This window comes from Thermobia domestica, chromosome 9 (genome assembly GCF_964235325.1).
Source record: "Thermobia domestica chromosome 9, izTheDome1.hap1.1, whole genome shotgun sequence".
NCBI classification, from domain to species: Eukaryota; Metazoa; Arthropoda; class Insecta; order Zygentoma; family Lepismatidae; genus Thermobia; species Thermobia domestica.
In genome coordinates, this window is record NC_137462.1 from 14,017,105 (window position 1) to 14,041,568 (window position 24,464).

Genomic DNA, 24,464 nt, shown 5'->3' on the forward strand with positions numbered 1-24,464 from the left:
TAGTATTTATATTACATAGTACCGATACAACAGAATTACCTAAAATGATCGAATTACGAAACACACAGAAACCAGAAATGAAGAAAATACATTTTGGCAATAGGGGATGTTTCTGTTGCGACGTAGGTGGCACTTAACATGTTAATTAAGAATTAGGTGTACGTTTGGCGTTAATCAAACTGTGTGTATTCATACTGTACAGTGTAGTGATGGGCAAAACGATTCACCTCTCAGATTCGTCGCTCAGTAGTTCGCTCACTAAAATGAATCAGTTCATTTGGACGGCTCAGTGACTCACTTATATTTTTACAACTGGGAGAGGATGAGGTTAAAACATAAAATCGTATTATCAGACTAAATACAATTAACAGATGTCATGTATGAAAAAGTGTAATTCGAATGCAAAATCATCCCCAACCATCCCAACCCTGTGTATTTCCATAAAATACCGAGATGTTCGGATACAATTTAGATGAATTACGTTTTGAATTTTGTACATCACAGCCTTAAGAATTTCCATAAAATACCCTTAAGAAGACCTTCATTATTTAGGCTTAAATTACCTTCTGCAAAGAAAATAATGAACTAAGTCGTAATCACATTTGATTCTCTCTTATTGTAAAATGTAATTACAGTTTACTGCAATTATTAAGAATTTATTTGAATTATATATGCTTATTTCAACATATCATTCTCCCTTAAGAATTGTGTAACACATACCTGTATTTAAAACTACGAGTTGCACAATTGATGTGCGAACAAACATAGTAGCACTAATCAGTTAGTGGTGGGCACAAAAACCGGTTTTTCGGTTTTCGGTTTTTAGAAAAACCAAAACCGATTTTTGAAAATTTTTAAAAAACCGGTTTCGGTTTTCTCCGAAACCGGTTATCGGTTTTTCACCTGATCAGGTTTCGGTTTTCTTCAAAACCGATTCCGGTTTTTTCCAAAATTTGTTCTATTTTTGACCAGAATGGTGTTTTGTAGTTCTCCGGAAACCGAATCCATTTCCACAGAAATAGTTTTGTGTTGTCGAAAAGTTTGTGAAAAACCGAACCGGTTTTGGAGAAAACCGAAATGTCGGTTTTTCGGGTTTTTATAGAAACCGGTTTTGCCCATCCCTAGTTCTTACCACTACTGAACATTTATGTTATTCTTTAAATATTCTCAAATGAATAGCGGATTGCCAGACCATTTTCAGGAAAAAAAAAAAAAAAAACGGCTCTTAAGGGCTTCTAATTACTCGAGCTACTCCCCCATTGTGCAAATTTAATTTTAATTAATAGTGAAAAGTTTAGGAATTAGTTTTGCGCTTTACATGTGAAATATCATTATAATTCCAATTGTTGCATTAAAGTACGAAACATTTACGTTGTTGGTACTATTTTTAATTTATTCAAGTAAAAGTTACACATACATATAGAGTAAATACATTAACATTTATGACAACGCACACTTACTGAACTAGATTGAATAGGCGCTCACTCCAGTGAGTAGCAGTGAAACCACCTCTCCAAAAGAACAACTGAGTAAACCAACCACAAGATCGTGAAGCAAGAGAGTGGTTCGCGAGTGAGCGACGTACGTATAAGATTCAGGTTCCTCAAACATTGGCATTCCCAAAGAAACGTGGCTCCCAGAGAATAGTGATTCCAAAACAATCACGACTCCTGAAGAGTAACTACTCTTGAAGAACAACGACTCCCGAAGAATCACGACTCTTAAAGAACAACGACTCCCAGAGAATCACGACTCTTAAAGAACAACAGCTCCCGGAGAATTACGACTTCCAAAGAGTCGTCGCTCATTTCCCTCACTTACTCATCCAAAAGAATCGGTCAGAAGGGATAGGTGCTGATTGCCACGGGTGCTGACTGCCACAGCCAATTATTGGTGCTGATTGCCACGACTGTCGCTGATTGCAAATATGAAGGTGCTGACTGCCACGAGCCTGGGAGAAACTGTATTTGGAAAGAGAGGAATTAATCCCTCATACTAAATTCATTATTATTAATTAATTTAGTAAAGATTAATTTAGTAATCATCACAGCAAAATCTATGTGGCATCATTTAAGTTACAAAGTTGCTCACTAAGTGGAACGACATACACTTAGATGTTTATAAAGGGATTGTCTTTTGTTATATGTACAATTTGCGCATTTCATTGTTTATATTAATTGTTTTATTGTATTATTTAATGGATATGATGGTCTGAAGCCAGCTGACAAGGGAAGTTCAGGAGAAACCACTCGCCTGCAGAGAAATAAGCACATCATTTGTAGGACCAATTCATGCTGATTACAACAGGTAATAAAACTCCTGTACCTTGAGAACTGTTCGAGATATTCCGTTTGGAAGTATATATGAGAAAATGAGTGGATGCACGTTTCAACGCGTTAAGTATTCTCTCCCATGGCGAAGCCTGATGATTTGAACTTGCTATTGCTTGATCACTGGGCAAGAGCGCCGATTTCTCTGTAAATTTGGCGGGGGGTTCAGATACAGAAGGTATATATATGAGGATTTTTAAGACAAATTGCATTCAAATTATGCAAAATATTGTATATTCATAAATACAATACGTTGGCCTACATGAGCTTTGGGGGGCCTAGGGCCCCTCGGACCCCAGGATGAGCGCCCTTGTCACTGGGGTCCATTCACAGACAAATTGTCCATTACAAGTTGCATGACGGATGGCAAACATGTAATGGTTGAGAAGATACCAAAGAATGGCACACGATTTGTGCAACCTTTTGATGTGTTTTGATTCCAATCAATCAAAGATTATGGAAGGAGATTTGTACATAGTATGAAACTTCTTCATCAGGACGTTATACGAGGGTCACTACGAAAGTTTTGAGATACGCATTGCTGTGGCACAGTATTTGAATTGCAACAGTTGCGTTCCGTAGTGGTATCCAGAGCGAAGAAGCGAACCAAGTTTCAACTCGCCTCGCTTATCGGCGTGGCCGTATCGCCTTCACTTGTTTGTTGATGTGAAGGACATTGCATCTACAGTGAACATTGGATCGCCAGCAGTAACAAAAATTCTTCATGATCATCTACGGCTCAGGAAGGTTTGATCTCGTTGGGTGCCTCACACTTTGGCTGAATAGCAGAAGCGCATGCGTGTGGAATGGTGTGAAGAAATGCTTGCAAGATTTGATGGAGGCAATTCTCAACGCGTCTCTGACATTGTTACTGGTGATGAGACTTGGATCTATCAATTTGACCCTGAAAATAAACGCCAGTCTACAGTTTGGATCTTTTTAGAGGAAAATCCACTCCAGGCAACCATCAATGCTTTGCTACTGATCAGGTTGCATAGAAGTTAGGGAATTGTATAGATTTTGAAGAGGATAAGAATAACCACATAAAAGCCACCGTTAGCTGTGAAGATGTTAACGGACTGACTCCGTTTACGAACACGGTCGAGATAATTGTAGTAAGAAAAGCTACAAATCCTTTTATCTTAGGCAACCAGCAATGCTTTGCTACTGAACAGGTTGCATAGAAGTTAGGAAATATTATAGATTTTAAACAGGATAAGAATAACCACTTAAAAGTCACCGTTAGCTGTGAAGATGTTAACGGACTGACTCCATTAACGAACACGGTCGCGATAATTGCAGTAAGAAAAGCTACATATCCTTTTATCTTAGGCAACCAGGAATGCTTTGCTACTGAACAGGTTGCATAGAAGTTAGGGAATGTTATAGATTTTAAACAGGATAAGAATAACCACATAAAAGTCACCGTTAGCTGTGAAGATGTTAACGGACTGACTCCGTTTACGAACACGGTCGAGATAATTGTAGTAAGAAAAGCTACATATCTTTCTATTCTATAATAAATGTATGTTTCTCGCGATTCTCGTTACCCTTTTTAGTATAGTTTATGTTAGGATCATATTATTGTATAGGTTATATATGTCGTGTTGTTGTCTTATTATCTATATGCAACTATAGGTCAGCTTAATGCTTCGACTGCACTTGTATTTATGGGAATAGTTAAGAATTGATTACACACGCACACACACACACACACACAGCAAGAATAAGTAACGTTAGGATTAACACCTTGACTGGCACCATAATATCTGTTGATCATTATCACTTGTGCGCCACGGGCAACAGTCTGCCAGTAATACTTTGTTTCATCCCTTGAAATGTGTATAATTTTCTTTGTGTATGGTTTTGCATATAAGCGGCGTGTACATTAAATTTAGACTTCTACGTCATAAGTATGTAATTTCATGCCCATGTTTTGAACGAACGCGACAAAAGTGCAATATATTGTTTGTGTATGGGAAATCATACACGCGGCGCTGCACGGGAGAGCCGTGTGTATGGAATTCCATACATATGGTAGTCAACGTGTTAAAATTTACAGTTGTTTTGACTCTAAAAGGTGTTTTGTGAAAGTGCTGTCTCGTCTTGGAAAGCGTAAGTGTTTCCAGTGCAAGATCTTTTGCCTCCACTCATGTGCACGAGGGTTTCCTACGAAATAAGTTGGAATGTCTCGTCTCGAAAAGATATGAAAATGATGTCTCATCTCGGAAAGCGTATGCTTTTCTATTGGAAGAAGTGTGTCTCCACTCATATATATATATATATATATATATATATATATATATATATATATATATATATATATATATATATATATACACTAGGATTTCCTACCAAATAAGATTTGGGGATGTCTCGTTTCAAAAGATATGAAAATAATGTCTGGTTTCGCAAAACATGTTTCTATTACAAGAACTCTGTCCCGTATATTCCACAAAATTATATTTTGTCTTGCCTTGGAAAGCGTATATGTTTCCTATCTACACTCATGTGTACTAGGGTTTCGTAAAATTGGAGATGTCTCATCTCAAAAAGATATCACAAAAATACTGTCCCGTCTCGGAAAACGTAAGTTTCTATTAGAAAAACACTGTTTTATCTCGTATCTTTCATTAAATTATGTTTCACCTCGCCTCGGAAAGCGTATATGTTTTCTTGCTCTACTCATGTGTACTAGGGTTTTCTAGAGTTGGGATGTTTCGTGAGGAAAAGATGTAAGGAAAATAGTGTCTCGTCTCGGAAAATCTATAGGTTTCTATTAGAAGAACTCTTTCTCGTCTCGTATCTTTCACAAAATTATGTTTCACCTCGCCTCGGAAAGCGTAGCCTATGTGCTTCCTGTCTCCACTCATGTGTACTAGGGTTTCCTAGAGTTGTGGATGTTTCGTCTCAAAAAGATTTAAGGAAAATGATGTCTTGTCTCGGAAAATGTATAGGTTTCTATTAGAAGAACTCTTTCTCGTTTCGTATCTTTCGCAAAATTATGTTTCGTGTCTGCTCGTGTACAACGCTAGTAACAGTGAGCCTGACACATTCCAACATGAAATATGGAAGACCCGAATTCCATTCCCGGCGGGAGCTCATCTATTTCGGATTAGACGCTAATCAGTAAATCCACGTCTCATAAAGCCTCGCTGGGAAAGGAACATTAAAATCAAATCAATCAATCAACATGAAGTAATTGGTAGGCAAAATCAATCATTTCATAGGTTATCAAGGGACAAGAAGCACTGTAGAATAACATGGAATAAAAGTTTCTAGAAACGAAATTTCTAGTTTCGTATCATAGAGTATGCCTTTTAAGATAAAGGAGACGGATGACTATGAAAAATGGAATGATAATGTAGGAGGAAACGGGGAATCCCAATAAAATTCGAAAATTTTCCAATGGTGTGAATCAAACAAATTGCTGTTAAATATTTTTTTTTTTTTTTTTAAATGTTAAGTAGTATCATACACCAGGAAAATGAACTATATATGCAATGTTTATACTATTAATCAAACACCAATTGAGAGAGTAGATTATATAACTGATCTTGGAGTCAGTCTGCAGTCAAACCTATCATTCGATTTTCATGTCAACAGAGTAGTTGGTGAGGCCTTTAGGAACCTTGGCTTTGTGATGAGCAGGGTCCGGATCTTGTTGACAAGTCAACTTTTTACTGTTACGCATAGGACAAGGCAAATTCAAATAAAAACGTTATCCGTCAACTTAAGCTTTTAAAAGTACCGGTATATTTTTTTAGGGTCAACTTTTGGTCACTTTATGCCGTTTTGAAGTTTCAGGTCATTTTTTAATATTTTAAGGTAACTTTCAGGTCACTTATTGTCTTTTTAGTCTTTTTCCTCTACATAAGGAAATCGTAAAATGAACACTGTTTACAAATTTGAAAAATACAAAATTAGATTATCTCTCTTCCTGCTTTCTGACTATCAGGATGGAAAACTGCATTCCTAAAAAGCTAATGAACACTAAGCTGTATAGCTGGTTGACGAGGGATAGGGGTTGGTAGGTGGCTAAACAGATGATTTTGGGCTGTTGACCAGAAAGGATGTGATCACGTAAATAACTAAAAATGGATTAGAAGACGTACAAAGATTTTAAACAGGGTTTTTATCTATTATTCTCGTGTATACTGTCTACACTTGCGAAATTCTGTTCTTTAAGTGTGCTTCCTAGTTTCAACTCGGGAGTGAATTGACACTTTCACAGCCGTTTGCACCAACGAAGTTTAAAGGAGCGTTCACTCAAACGCGTTCACCATTAAACTTTCAAGTTTAAACGTGGTTGCAGGACTTTCGTTGCACCATTGAAGGTCGAAGTTTAAGTAAACTTCGGCCAATTTGTAAAATTGACTCTGATTGGTTGTCAACTTTTATCTCTAACCTTCGTTTAACAAAGTAACAAATGAAGAAAGCACACCGCGTGCCGGTCTTTTCGACTTTCGAGATTGTGTGCATAGCCTAATTTCAGTGATCATAATTTTGATGGTAAAGTAATGAAACCATGAGAAAAACCGTGAGTTTCCGAACACGAGAAATGTATTGTAATTTCGTTAGTGGAAAAATACAAAGACATTATTGAATGTAAACAGACTGACTTCGATCAAACGAAGTTTAAACCAACAAATTCGGCCGTTCAAGCTAAAACCAAGTTTATCCACCATTTGAATGATACTTCACCTTGAACGTTGTTGGTGCATCAGACATTTTCACCAAACTTGGTTATGATTCTCGTTCAACAGTTGAACTTTGTTGGTGCACACGACGATCAGTATATAGAATACCATACAATGGACTGCAACTAACTGAAACAAAACTTTTGAAAATGAGTGACAAATGGTAATTAAAATCCAATAGATATTTAAAAAATGTCGATGTTTAACGAAATAAACTTTTCAAGAAAACTCAAGTTTTAAGGTCAATTTTTGAGAATTTTAGGGACATTTTACAGGAATTTTAGTATCATTTTATAGGTCACATTTTAGAAAATTTTAGGTCAACAAGATCCGGGCCCTGGTGATGAGATTAGGAAGTGATTTTTCTAACACGAATGTCCTCAAAACACTATACATTGCCTATGTAAGGTCTAAGGTGGAATATGCAGTGATAATATGGGGTTCTGACAGTAAGAAGTATACAAATAAAATCGAAAATATTCAAAATAAATTTGTGCGTTTTTTAACACATAAAGAAACAGGGATATATCCGAAATTTGAGAAGTATGAAGATCTTCGAAGCAAATATTCATTACAATCACTTGAAAGCAGAAGGACTCACTTCATTTTATCTTTCTTACATAAAATAATACATAGTACAGTAGATTCAGAATATTTATTATCAAACTTCACGTCCCACATAGAGCAACGAAACCCCATAATGTGATATTCCACCTCTCAGCGCAAAGGATATATCGCCTGTCAGAAAAATGTGTTTATCGTATAATGTCACAGGGGCACCCAGAGATAGATATTTTTATAGACAGAATTTTATTCTAAATAAATAAGATGTATATCATGTTATATGTATTTTAATTTATTTTGCTATTGTGTTATTATTATTATTATTATTATTATTATTATTATTATTATTATTATTATTATTATTATTATTATTATTATTATTATTATTATTATTATTATTATGTTATTATATGTGTATTTCAAACTGTTATCATGATGGAAAACTGTAATAAGGCATTCGCCTGTTGTTTTCTGAAATAACAATAAAACACGATGTTATCAACTTCAAAAGCACGTGACCTGGAGTCTAATCAGGGACCCCTCGATTTCTCTACGAAAGAAGCGCAGTATCTTCAGAAAAGAATTGCTGAAGGTAAGTGCGTGTACAGAAGATTCAGACAGACCTTAATCGAGCAGTGGATGTACAATATTGTTCTTTGATTTGCAAGTACGAGTAATTCGAGAAAAATGTCAGTGAAAAGCAGTTCATGGTAATAAATTTTCTTCAGGCTGTAATCGCAATTTTCCATTTAAATATGATTTTCAAGTGCAACACGTTATCTGTATTTACCATCAGATATTGAAGAGCGAATTCAGTCAGAAACATGCCTGGAACACACCAGTCTATTATATTTAAAAAAAATGTGTTGAAGAACTAGTTTTCTTGAGACTAACAAGTGTAAGAAACATGTCAACAACAACCTTTAAAGAATAAAGGAAAACACTGCAGCCTCTTCGCTTCTTTTGTTTGAATGTTTACACAGGCTCACCTTACGCCATATCAAGGCTTTGGGAAGAAGAAAATTACGTGTGTTTTTGATTCTACACACAACTCACTGTACACAAACATAAAATATTGGATAACGAACTCGCGAAGACGAGTATAGTGCATCGTTGAAACGGTTTACAAGAAGAACTTACTACAATGGCGACTCCAAGAAGAATGTTCATTTCTTGGGCAATTTGTTTAGTCGTAATTGCAGCAGCATTGACATCTTGTCTTGGGAGTGCATTACCGGTGCCTGATGGGAAATCCCAGGGTCAGATGCAGGAAGGGCAGCCATTAAAATTAGTTGGGACGTACAATGTTTATCGTCCTGAGGTAGTTGCATAAACCTGTCACTGAGGAAAGTGGAAAGTTAGCTGGAATGCCTGGTAGCATCATTGATATTCCGAACAAATGCCCAGAGGGATATGAAGTCGATCAGGCAGGAAACTGCCGTGAAGTGTGGGATTGACCTACTGATGTATCAGGTAATTAGATTTATCAACAGTTTACGTTTTTTAAAATTTGTTGTAATTACAATACTTTTCTTGAACTTACACATTAACTTCAAATTTTTTTAGTTTACGTTGGTTGCTAGGTAATTTACTTGTTACGTTTATTTTACGTCAATTACGCTTAATTTACGTCACGTAGAAAATAAGTTCTTTACGTGCTTACCTCTGGTGCGTTGGGGTCGCTGGTTCGATCCCAGTCAAGCAAGATTGTGATGGATAATATCGTGCCCTTCGGTTTCCACGGGGTACTCTCCTTTCCTTCCACTTTCTCACTCCACCAATTCTTCCATCATTATTCACTTGCTTTAATCAAAGTGGAACCTCCTTTTGGCCCCTAACGGGAATAATTGTAAGACGTTAAACTCAAAGATTTTATTTCATTTTTCTTAGTCGGTTAGTCCCAGTAAAATTTGAGTTTGTATTATGGTTTTCATTTGATATTTATAATATAGGCCTAGCACCTCTGGTTTTATTTTCTGATTCTTGATGTGTGAATTTTGCCATTCAGTCGTGTTTCTCCTTGGGATGGGCAAAACCGTTTTTTATAAGAAACCGTAAACCGGTTTCTAGAAAAACCGACATTTCTGTTTTCTCCAAAACGGATTCGGTTTTTCACCAAAACTGGTTTCGGTTTTCTACAAAACCGGGTTTCGTTGAAAACCTTTGGAAAACACATAAAACTATTTCTGTGGATGCGGATTCGGTTTCCGAACAACGAAACACTCTTCCGGTCAGAAATAGATTTTTTTTGGAAAAAACCAGAACCGGTTTTGAAGAAAACCGAAACCGGATCCGACGAAAAACCGAAGTGGTTTTGGAGAAAACCGATAACTGGTTTCACTGAAACCGAACCGGTTTTAAAGAAAACCGAAACCGGTTTCGGTGAAAAACCGAACCGATGTTTGGAGAAAACCGAAACCGATTTTTCAAAAATTTTCAAAAACCGGTTTCGGTTTTTCTAAAAACTGAAAAACCGGTTTTTGTGCCCACCTCTAGTTTCTCCTTGTGTTCAGTTTATCATGATGCGTAGCCATTTGACATACGTATGTTGCGTTCTTTCTGAATAAGTTGGGTATCTTGTGCATTTGTCATCTCGTGTTTGATGCTTTTAGTATGTACTTTCTGTAGTGTCGTTCAAATGTAATGTTGTATTCAATCTGGTGATGTTATGTAGAAAGTTTATCAACTTGTATTTGTTCTATACAGTTTTGGAAATACTAATCATGCTGACCAAGGCACTATATAATTTATTAATAACACTTGTGTAACAGTGTTGGCACTAACATTGCTTTCATCAGACATGTCATGTTTCATAATTTTGAGAATTATGAGCGGGTGCCTATAATTTTTATTTTTCAGAGTTGGCAACCATCCGTTTGAGTGAACGCTGTGATATTAACACGCAGGCATGTCCGCAGGATTTTTTTTTCCCCAAGGAGAGCAATATTCCAACACACAAGAACAGCCGTCAATAAAGACACACTTTGATGCATCCTTATTAGCTACCTAGTGAACTGTAGTATGTGAGAACAACTTAAAGGAGCAGTTCGAGTTAAAAACAAGTTTGGTGCAATAGAAAGAGAAACGAAAAATAAGAGACCCGTATTTTTTTATATCTTGATAGGCCGTCTCGTTGAGCTTCTACAGGCATTTGTTTTTGATGAATCGTAAATGGTGACGTCATGGGTGGGATACGCGAGGAACTCAATGTGAGTCAGCAACCATTCCCTTGTACGCAGCTGATAAACCTTTAATAGTGCATTGGATTTAATAGATTGTGTTTTGGATTTGTTAGCAGTCTTGCTCTATTGAATTCTTGAGGGAAGTTTTTGTTAATTGTTTTTCCTATAGCATTAGTAAAGAGTAGAGAGAGAGCAATAATTACGTTTGTTGTGCGAAACAGTGTTTCTTCCAGACATGTTTTTAGGGTGGCACTGTCTCCCGGAGCTCTGAGAGATTCCCAAGGAGGAAACCAAAATAATACGTCTATAATGTAATAAATATAATAGTACTGTGTAAAAATAATGTGCCTCTCCGAATACTAAGTGTCCCTTCCCCCACCCCCGGATTTTTTAAATGAAAGAAACACTAGTGTGAAGTAGAAAACATGTGTTAATACAGCGCGTGCTGTGTCTGTGAAGGAAGTGGAAATGCCTAACACCTGTTGTGTGTTCGGTGTAATTTTTGTGCAATTAAAGCTGAGGACATAAAGTATCTTTCCTTACGTTTCTAAGTCGTGAGAAATCACCAGATCGATATAAATTATGGCCCAAGAAAATCAATGGGAAAAAATGTACCAAATAAAATCACTCGTGTTCCAAACATCTTGAAGAGCCTGCCTTCGAGAAGTCAAGTTTACTGAAAGAAAAGTTAATGCCAGTGGCGGATCTAGGCTGGGGCTGGGGCCCCCCACTTTTTGAGTGACAAAATTGATTTAAGCTATTACTTAGATATTTTTGAAAGTTTTTAGTAAACATGATATACATATCATAGTCTGGGTTCTGACTCCCCCCCCTGAGTCTTTACCGTCTAGATCCACTTCTGGCTAAAGTCAGGAGAATTATTTACACGCAAACTGAGAAAGAATGCTGTTCCAAATATATTATTGAAAGTTTTAAAATCCGAGCCATTGAACAAGACGCAATTGATGGTTATAGTCAAGACGAGGCATTAGAGGGTAATAGAGACGATGTCACTCATGATTCTGAATATACTGCTTTAGAAATAAGCTATACAATGTGAATTAGAGAGTGAAATATACCGGCTTGTAGAAGGAATCAGTGACGATGACTGTTCCTCAAGACATTGATTCATCGTTTAATTTCTCTGTATCATGTGACAATGACGATGAAACGGGTGATGCGAGTTGTTCCGTGGACAGCTATGAGAATAAAAGAAATTTAACCGATGAAGTGTTTTTCGTATTCTGGCAAACTTTACAGATGTTATTTCATTTTTGCCTCATATGTTACGCTCCTGTACATACCTTGAAGCACAAAATTATAGAGTCAGCGTTAAAAATGGCAACAAAACGTGAAAATGAACACACTTATGTTTGGGAATCGGAAGAATGATTAAAGAAAAGGTACTTAGGTGTTGTAGCAATCTCGTCCGCCATCTATTTACATATTGGTTTCGATTTTTTTTTTTGAAACGCTGAACTCATGCTTTATAGGATACGTTTTATAATATTATAAAAACGTTTGTACAGCCCACCATCAGATATCATTTTCTACATGCAGATGATATTTGTAAGTCTTTGGAATCAGTTCTAGAAAAGGAAACCGCACTTAGAACGTGCCACCGCACCTCTCACAAACGAAATGCTTGGCACTGTGTAATATGTTAGCCTGCTCTCGCTTCTTGCCCACCTATGACGTCATCACAATATCTTTCTTCCTCTGTTACTCGCTAACGACTGAACGTATCGCGATCAAACAAGCACCATTCCTTTTAGAATTTTCAACTCTACAAATGGAAATAAATTGTAAAAAATGCATTTCTAAGTCGAACTGCTCCTTTAACATGTTTTGACATGTATTTTGAAGAATTGATCCCCTTTCGAAAATTCAAGGAGGTAAATACTCCTGCTTTCCCGCCACTACAAGCATTCATGCTGACACGGCATATAGGTTGCAATACCAGGAGTAGCAGACCTAAACATTTGGTAACCTTTACACCCCCTTTGGAGCCTCTTTAGCTTCCTTCTTGCAAAAAAAAAAAAAAAAAAAAAAAAGTCTCGCATTCATTGACAAATATCTCAAGAAACAAAGTGTGTGATCCTAAACGCTTACAAAAGAACTGAGGAAGCGAGATGTTTCATGAAACTGTTTTCTGAAACTATTTTCAGTGAAATGGAAGTGCTTTTTAGTTTGGCTGCACAAAATAATAGTTATTCTTTGTTTCTATCTTCATGATCATTCGATTTTTTTTTAAAGAGCGGGCACAAAGTTATCATTGCCAGGGATGAAAAATTTCTTCTCCGGTGGGGAGTGGAATAAACTTTTGCCAGGCAGAAAATACCTGGTATAGTAGCCTCACTCTAAAGACAGCCATTTGCTTACAAAGAGAAGCCGTCTCCGTGTGCGTTTTCTCTTCATACTGTTCTGTTTGGTTTTCCTCTCTCTTTAAAACTGATTGACGGGCAATAAACTGAACCCAAACTGTTGAAAAATTTTTGTCAATGATCCTTTTTCTTCGATAAAACATCACCCACACACACTATTAAATACATGGAGAAAGAAGAGAGAGAGGGAGAGAGGGAAAGGAAGGTAGTACGTGTGACAACGTTGAGCTTTTTCTTCTTCCAAAGGAACCACAAACTTTATGGCGGCTTCTTTGTGCTAAATTCAAAGTCTTCCGACTGACTATCGTCTGAGCGCGCATTCTATATCTCTCTGTCAATTCGCACACTGGCTACCGTTTTCGCTGTCTGGTCTGGAATCAGTTGAACCTAGAGTTCCAGCGGATTTTAATCACTTTCAGTTTCAATAAAGCATTAGAGCTAATGTGCTGTCCACTATACGAAACATTTTCCATCCCGTCCAAGTAAGACGAGACCAACATTTTACATTCGAGACGAGACAATAAATATGACCATTCTTGTCTCGTTTTCGAGAAAAGGATCCAGACGAGAAGAAAAAGTTCACTAATCTCGTGAGTAACACTAGTTAACACAAATCTTAGATTTCAAACATGCGTATTATAAACATATACATTGATTATTTGAACAGACTGTGAACATTTATTAACGTTTAGAGCAGCGTTTCCCAACCGATGTGCCGGGAATGAGTCACTCGTGTGCCGCGAGGAAATCGAAAGAAAATTATTAATTCTATAGCAATCAAATTGCAAGAAAGGAAAAAAGGTATATTTGTGTTTCACATTACTATGAACCAAGGTTGGCTGGTTTAAACCATGGTTTAAACGAGCTGTTAAAAAAAAAAAATGGTTTAAACAAAAAAGAAAAAAAAAAGAACGAAAAATGCTTTAAATCGTGTGAACTTCATGGTGACGTCTCCACATATGAAACCATCTGCATTAGGTTTATCTACTTTTCACCTTTTAATCAAGGCGTCCCGTGTTCAATTCTCGGTCGAACCACAACCCATCTTCCAAGTGTAAACGAAGTAGCGATTCGAGGTGTCCCTCTAAGCGAAAGTCTTCTCCGTGATAACCTTGGTATTTCATAGGGATGTTAAACCAAAACATACGAAATGAAACCAAATTATATATCTCTACTTGAATGAATGCCTATTGTTTTATAAAAAAGCCAAGGTTGCTTAAATATATTGATAGAAATTGGCAAAATTTATAAACTGACTAAGTAGCTTCCAACATCAGCTTGGATTTGACTTGGTTTTAATTTTATTGAATGATATGTACATACCAAATTTGTAATTTAATACCTCAGTTTTAACGTAGTGATTATGATACGTTGGCCTTAAAATTTTACATACAAATACATTTACAGTAATAACAGGATTTTCCCAATGGCTAAGGCGGGAGTTTCCCGATTTATATATAATTCTGTATAATGTATTTACTTGTGTAACTGTTTTTCTTTTTGTCCTTCTGAAATGACTTTTGACAATTATATTACCAAGTAGGCCTATGTAAAGATCAGTACAACGTATTTTTATCAGGAGTCCTTCGTGAGTGAGTCGGCAATTTCATTTGTGACCAATTAGTCCCGGTTTCGTATCGAAATGGACAATTTCTTGTGGATGTAAGGTGAGAAGCGATTTGGATTCCGCTTTAAGCTTATGTGACCCCTTCCAGCATAACCTTGTTGTTGCATAAGAAGACCAAGGCGAAACAAGCTAATTTCTGTCCATATTTAATATAAATACATAGAGTAAATTATTTAAACAAAAAAAGATTTAACCCCCGTCAAAAAACTTTTTTTTGTTTTGTTTTTTTCCAATAAAAACCATGGTTTTTGCCAACCCTGCTATGAACCTCTATTGTGAATCTACAATTTTAAGTTTCATATTGTGTTACTTTTCATACTGTGTTTGTTTCATACTAAGTTTCGTACTGTATTTGAAAAAAGTATTTGTTATCATTGTTATGACCATTATCGCTTCTTTATGGTTGCAGACTATTTCGTAACTTGAAATTCTAAAATATCATTCAATCCTTTCGACAAAGCAAACATGCATACAAGTTACCTACATTTGTGTTTAAAAAGTAAAAGAGATTTGTTTATTCGTTCGTTATTTAATGATCTTTCTTCTTAGTGAAAGGTTGGATACAGTTTTTGAAAAAGTAAGTGTATTTTTAAAAACTTGAGTTCTATATCTAATTGCAATTGTTTTACGGGAGAAAACCAGTGATCGAGCTTTCTTCTCTGTGAGAAAGATGTCAGTAATCATAGAAAAAAATACTACGGTATTATATATTTACAAATAATAATAATAATAATAATAATAATAATAATAATAATAATAATAATAATAATAATAGAGGAGGAGGTGCAAATATCGGCTATGGTGTAAATACTGTCAATCGAAATTAAAGATGTGTTAAGTGACGCACTCTTGTGAGAATGCGACAAGTTATTGGTACGAGGCTACTCAGGTAGAGGATGCAGTTGTGAGTGAAACAGCCTCATACAGAGTGGATAATGCATTTTTGTTGTTTCTTGAGGGAACAAAAACTTTCGGAGGTATATTTGTTTCATATTTTTACTTGGAAATGAGTGTATGGGGCGTCCTTTTCTGAGTGTGTCTGTTGAGTTCAAATATTAGAATTGTTGGTACTGTGTATGTTAGGTGCAGATAACACCAACAATGGGATATGGAATATAAAATTGAGATGTGGCGTGGTGGTGTAAATATGGGCTACCTTGCCTGGTGTAAATATTGGCTACCAGCCCATATTTGCACCATGTTGATCCAAGCTTCTAATCAGTCTTTACGATTTATTTTACAACATGCCAAGGAGCAAGCAGCGATATGTGCTACAGAATAAACGGAAACAATGGAATAAAGAAGACATGGCGAAAGCAATTGATGCTGTCAGAGAAAAGAAAATGGGGACACTAAAAGCTGTACAAGTGTTTAACTATCCTCACACAACTTTACAATCTCTTAGCAAGAACAAATCTCTCTCTCTCCTGAAGTAGCAGCGTCGAAACTACTCGGAAGACGGACTGTCTTAGGGGCGCAGCTTGAGAAGATGTTGGTGGAATATTTACTGTTTATGGAGTCACATTTCTTTGGTTTTCACGATGACAGATTTGAGACGTCTTGCATATCAATTAGCAGCAGTGAATGGTTTGCCTCATCCTTTCACATCAGAAGAAGCTGGTAGAGCATGGACAAATTTATTTTTAAATCATTGTCGCCCCATTGTACGCAAAAGTTACAACCGTTGGACAAACTTTTATGGGTCCTCTCAAGCATCATTACAGCAATGAGATCAGATCTGCCCTTCTTCATTCCAATGGTCCTCCTAGTCCTTATGACATCATGGAGCCTTTCGGAAGAGCATTTTTGAAAGTGCAGAGAGCAGACGTAGCAGTAAATGGTTTTCGTGTTACAGGAATAATGCCGTTTGACAGAAGCATCTTCACTCACGAAGATTTTTTTGTTGTGGAGACTGATGCAGGGACAACAAGCAGCGTGCCATCAACAGAAAATCAGTCCTCTTCACCAAGCAGTACTTCAGATTTACAGTCCCATGCAGGTCCATCACAGCTGGTCCGTCAATTTCAAATTGCACCTCCTCCCACCATCAAGAAGACAAGCCAAAGAGGTCGCAAGACTAGCTCGGAATCGCTCATAACTGGATCCCCCTATAGGCTGTCCCTGTATGAATCGACGATAGCAACTGCAAAACACGCAAAAAAGGCAAGAAAATAGAAATGACAGGCTCTGCAACGAAGCAATCAACCCCTGCTAGAAGACTGGACTATGGGGAATCATCCACAAAGTCTGTAGCAACTTTGTTCGACGACAGTGACAGTGACGTGGAGTTAGATCTACTTGTTGGCGTGCAGAAACCTACAAATGAAGATGTGCCCTGCATTTTCTGTCGCGGCAACTTTTCAGCGGATACACACGGGGAACTCTAGGTTCAGTGCATAAAGTGTCACATGTGGGCACATAATGAATGCACAGGTGCTGAACGCGACGAGTGTGTGTGTGACTATTGTCTCTAAGTGTATAGACTTACATTTGGTAGTATTGTGATCTTTTGTACCACTTTTTTTTCATATTAGTATGTTTTTCTACTGGTAGCCCATATTTGCACCACCATTTCTTGAACCGTGATTTCGTAGAGTGTCAGAAAAATATAAATGTACAATACTAGTGATTTGTTATTTTCAATTTTCTTAATATCTTGTGTAGGAAATGTCGCATAGTCTTTATTGCAGTAATTAAATTTGCTCGACTTCCATGTATCTACGAGTTATTTGCAGTCAAAAAGTGGTAGCCCATATTTGCACCTTTTCCTCTAATAATAATAATAATAATAATAATAATAATAATAATAATAGGGTAAAGGTACCGAATATGGAATACTTTTTGTTTCTTCTTTATTTCTCAGAAACGTGTATTCCAGAATAAAAATATTATACATCATAATACTTGTGGTACCTTTGTAAAACAAAATACAGGTATGAAAGTTTGTTCCACATTATTGATTTTTTATAATATTACAAAATTGAAAGAAACTCAATTTCCCATATTAGGCACACTCCGCTCCTAATATGGAACACTACCTGTTCTTAAAATGGAATACTAGAACAAAATATGCGCATCTGCCTACAATGCGACATTTGGATAATTCGAGCATGGGCAATGCATTCGAGCAATTTATTTGCTTATTTAACAAATAAATTTATTTATTAGTTCAAGAAAAGGTGCAAAGGCCCAACTCCGAGATCACATCGGCCCTTAAAATAAGTCTACGAATTGGAAAGGACTCGATCCTGACCTCAGGGAAAGAACCATCCCGACATACGCCTGATAGGACTGAGGAAAACCACAAAAATTTCACTCAGGATGGGTGGTCTGAGCAGGGATTGTGCCCATGATCGAATTATCCAAATGTCGTGTTGTAGGCGTTGTAGCCTATATGTCATATTTGGTAGGTCTATAAGACAAGTGCACATAAAATTACATACTATCATTCTTAAGATAATTAAAATATAAAACAGCAGAAATACAGAATTTTACGTAGTACAAAGATAATTATCGAACTTGACTTCTTCATTATTAGGTCTATGTTTGTAAATTACTGTAATAGGCTATAATATCTACTTATTTTAACTTTTGGAGTAGCTATAACATCTTCTAACTTGGAATAGGTATGTTTACTAGTTACAACCAATAATAAAAATAATAGAACGGGAATCAAACTACGTGCGACAAATAAAGTAAAAAAAAAAAAACTATATAAAAGAAAAAGTTGAAACATACTGGATTAGCGTGTCTTATGGCGTCTAAATTTTGATTCCAATTTTACTTTGCAGAACAATGGCCACAAACATATTTTTCTCCACCTTTCACGGGAGACATTTCGTGGGATTACCTTTTACAAACTGGGCATTTTAACCAATCTCTCTCCCCTGCACTGAGCGACTACAATTTACCACAATGTCCACTTTCCTCATCATCGTCAACATCATCAGTAGGATCACTTAAATTGTCAGTACTTTCGTTCAAGTCACTCACTGATTCTTCGGATTAACTATCTAATTTTTTGTAGTAGTGTGAAGTCCTTTCCTTTGACTGTTTCGATTGGATTTTGTTGGGTGCGGCTTAGAAAGCTAAACATCTTTTTAATTATTTGCAATGATGAGGTAAAGGCCCGTTGTGATGAAGTAAAGGCAGCTTCTAAATCGTTTTTGTGCGGAGTACTCGTAAGTACTTTTGCCCACCTTGCTTTCGATTACGTGTGCTGCGATGCTGCGGCTGTAGTTGTGGTAGCGGACTTACTACTTCAAACGGTACTGTCGTGCTGTACTCTTCACTTAACACTGTATACGACACGACAGTTGAGACATTCGAACAAATAATTAATCTGTGAAAGTTTTATTCGAATTGGTTGATGTGCTCGGGAGTTATCGCGAGACACACAGACACACACAAACAGATACCCACATACAGGGTGTCCATAAAGTCTGGGCAAATAGGGAATTTGTTTTATTTTTCCAGATTGAATGATGACTGACTAAAGAAGAACGAGTCGAGTTGGTACTCTTAAGTGGACGAAAAGGATGATCGTACCGCAAAAATGCGCAAGAATTTAACCTTCGACACCCTCATTGTCAACCTATTTGTTTTACTGCCGTCGGGAAATTAATCACCAAGTTTAAAGAAACAGGCAGTATGTTGGACAAACCCCGTTTCGTGCTAGGACCTTTCTTCTTTGATGAACATATAACTAGTGAGACTTATCTAAACATGATGAGAGACAAACTGATGTCTCAAATTGAGCGTTTGAGTGAGGGACTTCCAGACTGGTTTCAGCAGGATGGGGCCCCTGGCCATTTTGCTGCAGCTGTTAGAGATTGGTTGAATGACAATTTTCCTCACTGGATTGGGAGAAGAGGTCATGTGGTCCCCTCGTTCGCCATACCTTTCTCTACTTGTTTTCTTTTTCTGGGATATGCTGAAAGAGAAAGTTTATTCGATGAAGATTAGAAATTTAAATCACCTGACAGAACGCACTACCAATCGGTGTGCTGAAATCGACGGCAATTCAGACCTATTCCATCGAGTTCACCTTAATCTTGAAAAGCGCATCAAATTATGCATTGAACAGCACGGAAATAATGTAGAAAATATTATTCTTAGCATTAAATTGACTAAATTGTGCTTTTCTCCATGTATCCAGACTTTATGGACACCATGTAGACAGACAACCCAAATGCCAAACGTCTCGACCAGAGACGTTCGCTGACGCTCGGTCTAAGATAATATGTCAGATCTAATATAACTTACAATTCAGTTATTCTTCTTCACTTCTAGTTCACATACGTCTGAACCTATTTAGGAATATTCCATATTAGGATCCCGCTGGTATTCCATATTAGGAAAATCACCATTTTGGATAGTTATCTTCCTACATACGCTTATGTGATTCTCTGTGTACTGAATCTTTATGCCCTTATGGTACACTATATATGTAATCTAAATATCACAAACTCAACAATAATATATGCTTCTTTGCGTATATTCAGCAGCCTGGAAATGTACGACCGAAAAACTCAAGTTCTTCAAAAAACTATTCTGCAACAAAAGGAAATGTTATGTTATCGTTCGGCAGCAAACCACTCATGCGCAGACGGAGGCTGACACAGTGCACAAGTTTACAACGTAAAGTCTATTTGGTGGCAGCACATAGCAGACAAAATAGTCTGGTATTTCATATTAGGAACGTATTCCATATATGGCGCACCCACCCTAATAATAATAATAATAATAATAATAATAATAATAATAATAATAATATTCTAATAATAATAATAATAATAATAATAATAATTCTATAAGCGTGCCGCGAGAATTCAAGTTACACCTGTAGTATGCCGCAAGTTAAAAAAGGTTGTAAAACGCTGGTTTAGAGATACACACCCAGGCTCGTATCCAAGGGGGGTCTAGGGGGGCGGTCCCCCTAAATTTTTGGGCTGGCTAGTAGCCTGATGTCACGTGACGTCATCACAGAATACCTTCCATTAATAAATACGGTTTAAATGTTGTTATATCGTACCTTTCATGCACTTCTCATGACGCGGAGGGATTCTGATAACTTTTAAATGAAATTAACAAAAATCGAGACATACATTTTGAAGATGTAAATTTATGAAACGAGACGAGACTAGAAAGTATTCATCATTAATCAAAACGAGACGAGATTTCTAGAAAAACATACAAGGCAATACTAGAAAGCCTTATACTGGGGCACGATGAAGTGTCTGGTTCGATCCCCGGCTAAGTCAATTTGTAATGGACAACATTGTGTTCGGGCGTCTTGTCGGGGTACTTCTATTTCCTCCCACATTTCCACTCCACCAAATTCTTCCATCATTATCATTCACTTGCCATAATCACCAATCTTCATTAACCTAAACGGCATAATCAAGGATGTTAAACTCAAACTGCCTTATTCAGAGTCGGTTTGAAGTATGATTAGCGTTATACTAAAGGCTGACTACTGTAGGAAAGATGTTAGTCGAACCCTTTAGTATGGCACTAATCACGCGTCAGAATGAATCTCCATAGGGCCCAAAGATTTCATTTTAGTCGTTTCAAGAATCATAAGCACCGAAGCTTCATTCTTGAGATATCGAGTCGACTTGATTAGAAGGCCGAGTGATCTGTAAATCTCGTAAAATCATACAATGCACCGGCGTTAACTCAAGGTCGCTAGTTCTGAAAATACTCCTACTGGCTATTCCGACGATTTCTGTAGTCATTTATTTAAAAAAAAAAACAACCAAGAAATTTAAATTAATTTAACAGGTTAAATGCTGCATGACACCACGTTGGTCTCACATAAAATATTTCCTTACGGCCACGTGGTGCCAGGTTGGTCTCACCCAACCTCTTGTTAGCTTATAGCCTGTGGTGACTTAACGGATCTCACATTTTCTACATTAAAACGTACTGCAGCGTATAGTAGTCAGTCTGGTAGTACGTCAAACAGCCTCGGCCTGTGGAATTTTGAGTCCAACATGGTCTCACATGGCTGTAGCCAAAGTGACAAAAACAGATCATATTTTCTACATTATCCAGAAGTTTGATATATTATTCAAGTCACTCAAAACTAAGGCGTGACAAAAATCACGTAGAATAAAAATACAACAAAGCGTACAGAAGTTCGTTACTAATTTATGCGTTCGCGTTTTCTCGGGAATATCCCGACACAATCGGCAAAAATTCGCACGAAACTAACGTATCATCACAAAAAAAAGTATCTAGTATCTATATTACATAGTACCGATACTACAGAATTACCTAAAATGATCGAATTACTAAAAACACAGAAACCAGAAATGAAGAAAATACATTTTGGCAATAGGGGATGTTTCTGTTGCGACGTAGGTGGCACTTAACGTGTTAAGAATTAGGTGTACGATTGCCGTTAATATTTTGTTCGCTTTAAACTGTGTGTATTCATACTGTACAGTGCACATTATTTTATATTTCTTGCAATTAAGTTAGACATTACTGGACTTATGCCTTTGACTAACCCATGCGTATCAGAAGTATATTTAGAATCTCTGATCAGCACATAGTAGTTGACTAAGTTAATCACATGTTACTAATTAATTAGAGCAGAGGATCCCCTGGTTTAGCCACAATAAACTTAGGTTATGAGAATCCTTTCACCACATCGAGCGAGTTAACTATGAAGCAACTGTTAAGCCGAATCCTCAACAATAGCAGTGAGACACGAGTTGAAAATTTTCAGTTTTCTGAAAGATATAAATGATCGGTAAATTATCTTCCTTTATAATTACAACATAATCCTTGGATTGTCGCTAATATTAACTAACTTCTACTTATTCTGACATAAATACATCCCTCAAAAATGTATAAACAGGGTATATATCAGTCACGAAAGTTCCCAAAAAGCCACGAAATCAGAAAACGATCATGAAAGTCAAGAAAAAGTCACGAAATTTAGCTTTTGGGCCATGATTTTTTTTTATCTGTACAGATATAAGTACAGGCTATAAAATTTTGTTCTATAAAACGTCAAAATTCATCCCCCAAAATGTCAGCTTTAGATGCTACCAAATCACAAGCAAAGCACGCTTATATCGCATGCTTGAAAATTCGGATTAATTATTCGCTCTTGAGAATGTTAGGAAATTTTATGATTTGGTGAAGAAAAGGTCACAAAATTTCATTTTGGAATTTTAGTAGACACCCTGATAATTATAATCCGATTTTGTAACTACAGTATTTATAAGTTGTTGTGATGTTATAACATCTACGTATGTATTTAGCCGTAAGTTCGTTATATTGTAGTTTTTGGAACTAATTAAAACTTAGTTTACTCACCAAATGTTCAATAATAACACTCAAGATAAAATATATTTAAACTAATGTTTTTTCCGAAGATTTTCTGCATTTTTCTTTTTATTTTTGACAAAATTCCTTTTTTACAATCGAGAATACATAAACGTAATGGCTTCTTTACGTATTAGAACTGTCTAGAAAAACAGGTTTATACATGTCTGGTCAAAAAACTTAACAAGTTAAATGTTCAGGTCTGCAGGAAAGAAAAATAATATCATACGATACAGACTGTTGTCCATATCAACATATACTGTACATCGTTATGTCAAACTACGAAGAAAATATTTTCGTATTTCACATATTTTCATCTTCACAGACCACGCATGCGCAAGTCTAGATTTCCATAGTTGCCACATTTATTTTTCTAATAAGATGCATTGGGGTAATATTAGTTAATCATATCCAAATTAACTTTATTAGGCTGAACTCCAAGCAGACTCTTAATACTGAAAAGGTACATTCTCCTTAGTACAGAGCTAATTCGACAGTAACTAGTAGTGTGACTAACGCCTGATTACGAAATTCTCTCTGAATACCACTCTAAATTTTATCCTAAAATGTGAACAATATTTTTATTCTCGGACTTTTTTTTCTGTAACAAATTATTAAAACATACTGTACAGTACGTAACAAACATTTATAAACTTCTGGCCTATAGCAAGAAGTAACAAAATGTGAATAAGAGCCGGTTTTCGTATAAAAAGAGTGTTTTTAGTGGAATAGGTGGGGCAGGAAGTAAGTAATCATAGAACTCCGGCCTATCAGCCTTTTCTGTTACCCGGCATACTCTTCTGTAGTGCTCTCAAACGGGTCGGGTCAGGTCAACTCGGGTCGGGTTATCGGGTCGGGTCAGTTGGGTCAGTTCGGGTCGGGTTGTCGGGTCAGGCTAATCGGGTCGGGTTGTCGGGTCAGGTCAGCTCGGGTCGGGTTGTCGGGTCGGGTTATTCGGGTCGGGTTGTCGGGTCGGGTCAATCGGATCAACTCGGATCGGGTTGTCGGGTCGGGTTATTCGGGTCGGGTCAATCGGGTCAGCTCGGGTCGGGTTGTCGGGTCGGGTCAGTCGGGTTATCGGGTCGGGTTGTCGGGTCGGGTCAGTCGGGTCAGTTCACTTTGGTCAACTCAGTTTAGGTTGAGTTTACACTCTGCTGGAGTCGAAAGCTGCTCTTTTTCACTAGCTGCCTAATTAAAAATAGCAATTTCCAATTGATTTTATAGTAACCTTAAATCTATTTTGAACACTTGCAGCTAGTGTTTTTATGATAAATGCTTATTTTTCTACTTGTGTGTACTTTAATTTTTAAATGTGGAAGATTGATTTTACCAAT

The 24,464-nt window shown here is 36.8% G+C and overlaps 1 protein-coding gene across 2 annotated transcripts in view; it reads left to right on the forward strand.

Annotated features, from left to right (window-relative positions):
• Positions 1-24,464, forward strand: part of LOC145694428 (uncharacterized) — a 56,081-nt gene that overhangs the window by 10,715 nt on the left and 20,902 nt on the right. Inside the window, exon 1 of one of the 2 annotated variants that reach the window (XR_014133008.1) lies at positions 8,183-9,067. The exons of the other annotated variant lie outside the window; for it this stretch is intronic. The gene's annotated coding sequence lies outside the window, so the exon portion shown is untranslated. Of the gene's footprint in view, positions 1-8,182; positions 9,068-24,464 lie in introns of those variants that run through there. 2 annotated transcript variants of the gene reach the window in all.